We start from the raw sequence: 6,741 nt of genomic DNA on the forward strand, positions 1-6,741 counted from the left end.
GATAACAATTCATGTACCCAAAAAACAATGTGTGATGCATGAGGTCTACGTCTATCACAGCTCTTATATATTAAGAAAGTTAGAGTAATCAACTCATCTTAACCCCACTCAAGCAATAGTAAACTATTGTTTATATAAAAATTACATGGGATCACGCAAATGTAAACCAACTTAATTGTTCATGAAATTTGACCTCAAAATAAGTTCTTAAACAGCTTGCACTTGTTTAATAGAAGTCCGTTCAGGGTTTTTTTTTTTTTTTTTCATGTTGGAAACAATTTCCGAGAGAGCTAGCCTTAATGGGAACCGAAGGGTGTGTCTGTGTCTGATTTTTATTTTTCCATGTTGGCACAAAAATGGTTGGATTTTCCACATTATGGGCCATACTTGAGCATGTGCTTCAGCTCGGACTTGACAAAACAGGCTTCAAATCCGGTGGTAGATACCTGAGCTTAAATGCAGTGCCTTGACTACCCTAGATAGGATGTCCCAACACCTTGTCTACTTTGCATTTTTCCACACAAAAGAAAAGCATTTGGCTTAATTATTTGACCCCAAAAAGACAGCCAAGTACAAAACAGAACAAAACAAAATAGACTTGGTCCTGGTGAAACAGGCCAAGACTCAACTTAAGCTAATTAAGACCTGGGGCTCGAAATTTCGAGTGCATAATTCTATGACTTTACTATCGTGAACTCGGACCCCAAAAAAAAAAAAAAAATGAGGAAGGAAGAAATAATATTACCAAAAGCTATATTTTAAAGAATAGATCCAATGAGTTTAGGTTTCTTATGCTTCTTTGATTTTTTTTTTTTTTTTTTTTTAAAGAGAGTTTTAACTTATAGCATTAGTTCTTGATAATAACTTTTTATTATCAGAAATTGAACTGTAGATCTCTTATTCAACTATTAGAAACTTTACTAATTTAGTTAACTGGAACCCATCAGAGAGTTTGACTTGATTATTCTCTTCTCATACCGAAGTTGATCTATAATATGCTCACATAATTGGGCTGGAGGGTCAAAATTCCATGCTCCTCTATTTTTTCCTTGAAAAGAAAAAAGGGATTACTTGTAACAAATATATTCGAAAACGAAAAAGGGATAACTTGTAACAAATATATTTCAAAAATAAGATATGAAGGCACATAATGTTTTTTTTTTTAAATTGTATTCTATTTACATATTTATTTATTTAATGTTACTAACTATATTTTTATTCTATTTTTTATTATTAATATACTATTAAGGCATTTGATTTATATTTAATAGTTTTGCTCATTTATAAATAACAAAATAGGAATTTGACTTCCATTACCCTATTTTATCTAAAAGATTGGAGAATAAACTCATCTCAAACTTGAACGAACTATAATGTTTACAAAAATTAATGCATACAACGAAATATAATACTTATGTTGTTCTCTTCCAGGTTCATAGGAAACAAAATCATAAGACACTAATAACAAAAACCAACTTCAAAATTTGTACTCCTCATAGTAGAAATTTTACTATCATCTCTTCTTGGGAAATCTAAAATTTTAATGCAAGACTTCAAAGAAAAAGTCCCATGTTTGAATAGTTCAGATTACAAATATATCTCTTTTGACAAAAAATTGGAACTCATCAAATACATCTTGTCTGTTTTCATGTTGCATTGTTGCCCAGTTATATTTGTGCTAAGTTGCTAACACTCAAAAGAAGATGAATCTCTTTCTATTTAAACTTCTCCTTGTAAAGCAGTACCACTAAAAAAGCTACCAACTACACCATCACTCGTATTATTTGTCCCATGACTAACATTCCTCCACCAATTCAATATCATTCTTTGTATTTAACCCAAAACGAACAAGACTTTCTCTGAAGTCTAAATGTAGGAAACAGTAGTACGAATATTGCTAGATGCATAATTTCTCCTTTGTGACAACATTATCCTTTTTCTGTATATTAAGCAAACTCAATGATTTGGAGAGAGACAAAACCAAGATAGCCACAAAAAATGAGATTAAAAAAATCAAATTATTGAAGTGTCCAAGTAACTATTTCTACCAAGATTTTTTCTTTTTGCCAAATGTGTCCAACATGAGATAATCATGTCCAAAATCCAAGACAAAATAATTTAAAAAGTCTTCTTTATTTGTTTTTCTTATAAATAATTAATTATAAAAAGTCTTCTTTATGAACAAATTACTGCAACATGAACCTCCAAAATCCATGACAAAAGAGTTATTGAAGTGTGCCTTGTGAACAAATTATTTCAACAAGAACGTCATTGACCGTAATGAATGATTCAGTCCTCAATATTAGTCTAACGCAGTACAATGGCATTATGTTTTGTTGTAAAGGCAGATAGGAGCAGCATTACAATTATTACTACCGTCATAATGCATGCAGAAGGTCAAAGAGTGACAAATTTTATAATTAAAGCTTGACACATAACATCACTTTGTGGATATTATTAGGGTATGGACACAAACAAATTAACGATCAAGGTAGAAGTTTGATGTTTTCCTTCACAATTTAACAATGTTGAGTACTAACAAGCAAAGAAAGTAGGCATCAATTACCACCAGAAATAGCAATAATCTTATGCTCCCACACTTTGCATAAAGGTCCAAAAGGGCATTATCAACACGCAAGTTTACACTCAAACCAATCTTCAATATATAAACATGGGCCCTCCTACCCAATGCCAAAGCACCAAGCTCAGCACAAGCAGACAACAAACATACCATGGTGAACCCATCTGGCTGGACACCCTCCAAAACCATTTCCCTGAAAAGTGTAAGAGCCTCACTGGGCATCCCATTAAGAGCAAACCCATTAAAAACCCATTAATCACAGAATTCCAAGCCACAAGATCTCTATTAACCATTAAACCAAACATATTGTATGCAAAATCGGCATGTCCACAAGCTGCATACGTATGAACCAATGAGTTCAGAACAAATACCAACGACTCAAACCCATTCCTTATAGAAATAGAATGTATCTTTTCACCCTCTCTAAAAGCAGTCAACTTGGCTACAGCCTTTAAAAGAAAGGGTAAGTGTGTGTGCCAGGTTCAACGGAAGACACATGCATTTGGCGATTAACTTTAAATGGGCAATGCTCAATTTTGATTGCAATCAAAATTGAGAGACTAACAGATAACTAATCTACATGAAAATGTGAGACTAAAAGATTCTACCTGCATGCTCATCCCAACCTATGCTTCTAACACCAACCATAACATATACAGCCACCAAATATTCCAATTCATATAACCTAAGAAAAATACTGTCCTTCATGAATTCCTCTGCATCAATCTCTCCTTCTGCACCAATATCTCCATGAGATGTAGTTTCTTCCTGACTCGCCGAGGTAATTCATCAGCCTCTACACCTTCAAACTCATTTATTTGTATCATGTCATGGTACATTGGTCTAAATCGTGTTTGGAAAGCCCTGAAGGTAAAATTAGGTAGCAGAGTGCAAATGACAGCTAAGAGGGTGATCAACCAATAGAGAACACTCGGAGCACATGCTTCCACAAAACCCTATATGCTGTTGTTGACAACTGTGGTGGGAGATAACCATAAATAACCAAGAATTTACACCAGAAGGTAATGCTGCCCCAGATGAAGAAGTGCTGGATCCAAGTGAAGTAGTTGATGGAGATTGCCATTTGGCAATTTACAGCCCACACGACACAAGTATACATTGTGACTCCAAGGACTTCATAGTCGACTACTTGCCCATCTCTCCGAAAGGCTTGTTTAATCATCGACTTTGTTGTCCAGAAGAAGATAATTATGGAGGTTAGAAATCCATTGAACATCCAACCAAGTATACGGGACCAGCTGAAGAGAATGTTCTCGACTCCCTCCAAATATAAGAAGGGATACTGCAAACAAAGAAGCATGAAAAATAAATGGTTATTTAGGCTCCTAGATAAAGCTCTCAAGGAATATTTAGAGAAGCAGACCATGCATAACATCGAAAACCCTTCATAGCAGAAAAATATTGATGTTGGTAACAACTATTTTAAATAATGCTTAGATGATAAGAACTGATTTGTTTTAACTGCTTATGTTTTAGTGGAATTACCCAATGCTATGCTGCATCTGTAATGTGCTGGTGTGTAAAACATGATTATGCAGGCCATATGTTACGCTAAAGGTACGGCAGGTTTATTCTTATCTTTATTTTTTTTCTTCCTGGGTTTCCATTAGTTCTTTTACTATGTATATAAAGCCTGGAGAAGGGCAATAATTCCGTACCTTGAGGCAAAGTTGTGCAGAAACATCCTGGTCAAAAACACCAAGAGCAATTACAAGAAGTGAGGTGAAGAAGACATTGTAAAATGACATGTACCAATCATTATATGCAGGTTGACGAGGAAAGATGCATGGGCCTCAAACCAAAACAGAGTGAACCCAAATGATATATTCTTGTAGAAGAAGTAGCATATCTGCATTAACCAAACAGAAGATGATACTGCAAGTCAACTGAAAATGAAGAAAGGAAAACAAGAGAAGTAAACAAACTTAGTTTCTGTCCTTCCCCGCCCCACAAACGAAAAAAAAAAAAGAGTTAAAACAAAATTAATGAACATTTAGTACAAATATAATGGAAGTGTGATTTTTCTTCCTCAACTTATTGATAGTAGTTTTTTTTTTTTTATTTTTTTTTTTTTTTTTTTTGGCCAGGGGAGGGGGGTTTGAGTTTTAAATATATAGAAGAACTATTTTACCATCATTGCTATTCGCCTGTAACACCAATGTCCATGAACCAGCAACAAACGTTCTAGAAATCGGAATTGAGCTATTGAAAAATCACTTGCCATCACTGCCTGCATATGAGAAATTTTTGGAATCAGAAGTAGGGTCCTCAGCTTTTTTCAGCTTGAATCAGTCACCAAATAAAACATATGCTTTGTGTATTCATAGGTTGTATAAGACATATACAATATCTCTGGTTTTACATGAAAACACAATCATTGGGAGGAAAATGTTTGAACCAGTTTTAATTGTCTGCAAAAGTAAAACAAAGAGAAGAAAAGGCAGCGTTTCTAATCAGAACTTCTTTTCATATGCTCTAATTTTTTTGCAGCTTTTCACAAATCCAAATCATCTATAAATCATTAGTCACAAGAAATGGGCAAGAACGTGTGTAACTCCAGCATTCATTGATTTCAACAGAGCATACGTAAGCTAAGGAGGGAAGGGGGAAGATAAGGGATATGAGAAAAATAATAATATAAACTCCAAACATCTGTGAAATGAAGATTCATATTAGGGAAAAGAGAAGATATACACATCATATAAATAAAAATTAAACATATGTTTACCTGATGCCAACTCCAATATCAGCCTCTTGAAGCATGCAAACATCATTTGCCCCATCACCAATAGCGAGCATTGTCTTACCTGTTTCTCCTTTTAACAGTCTGATAACCTGCATAACTTTTATATTTCTATCAGACTATCCTTACGTCATCCAAAACAGAAGCTAGCCATTCTTAAGATGCCTAGATAATTTAAACTGGCAGAAACTGATATTAGCATGATTATAACACTTACCAGAGCTTTCTGCTTTGGCGAAGATCGGCAACATATAGCAGAATCACAATTAATTGCACGTTCAAAAAATGGCTTCTCTATGTCATTCTTTAGTGAAAAATCCAAGGATTTTCCATCAATTGTTAGGCCAAACTTGACATCACTTTCTTTTGCTGACTTTATCTGAGACATCCCTTCTCTAATTTGCTTCTTTATGCTTTCAAGAGAAGCCTATAACCGTCAATGATTTAGAAACTTACTGCCTAAAGAATAAAAAATAATAAATGTTGTGTACTTCAAAATCTTGCACCTTTGCAATGGCCTCTTTAACCCCCTTGCTTTTCCAAGGCATCAATGTCTGGTGAATCCAGAGTGATCACAATTTGTTTCATATCTTCTCTAAGTAAACTACAAGCATACCTGGAAAAATTAAAATAGTTCAAATATGTAACTTTTTTTTTTTTGACAAACAAATATGTAACTTAAAGAAAAATAACATCTATAATCTCTACACCAAAATTTTCTACAATACCCAATATTAATTGAAGTGAAACTAATCATATAAAATAATGCAATCAATGCAATCAAGGTTTCCAAAAATAGAATGAGAGGAACTGGTTTTGTCCTAAAGGTTATTAACTTCCAATTGGCATACAGTAAGACAGCAGAGAAAGCTTAAACTTTATAGTGAGTGCATAATCTAAAAATTAAATAATGAAACTGCAATTTTTCAATTCGGACCCCCTTTTGCAGTTTGTCTTCAACTGCTGTAGCACCAAGAAGAATCAAATCCCTTTCAATTTTATAAGCAAGTTCATCCACCGATACATCACGCTCTGCAGTGACAGATGTTTTGGTCCGCAGACCTGCTTCAGCGTATTTTTTGATGTGATCCTTGGTCTGTGACTCAAACTGCCGCCCGTTTTTTGAAAGCCTTTGAAACATTACACTATAATATATGCAAATAAATTGAAATCAGTTGACTCAAACTGCAACTTCATTTATGTAACCTTAAATCAAGTATGCATAGGTTTCTAAGCTGCCTGCCCCTTGCAAAGTAGAAACAACTGATTTTCTGCATTCCTTACAATCACTGACATTCTTTTTCGAGAACTACTAAACTCTAAGACATGTAGACGCTTGTATTTTCTGGAGAATAGAAACCAGGTTATCTGATGTTTAACATAAATACATAAAAAG

At 34.2% G+C, this 6,741-nt stretch overlaps 1 pseudogene; it reads right to left on the reverse strand.

Moving 5' to 3' along the window:
• Positions 1-2,882: 2,882 nt before the first annotated feature.
• On the reverse strand, positions 2,883-6,486 carry LOC112040613 (probable phospholipid-transporting ATPase 8; annotated as a pseudogene).
• Between the last annotated feature and the right edge of the window lie 255 nt (positions 6,487-6,741).

This window comes from Quercus suber, unplaced genomic scaffold (genome assembly GCF_002906115.3).
Source record: "Quercus suber isolate HL8 unplaced genomic scaffold, Cork oak 2.0 scaffold_198, whole genome shotgun sequence".
NCBI lineage: Eukaryota > Viridiplantae > Streptophyta > Magnoliopsida > Fagales > Fagaceae > Quercus > Quercus suber.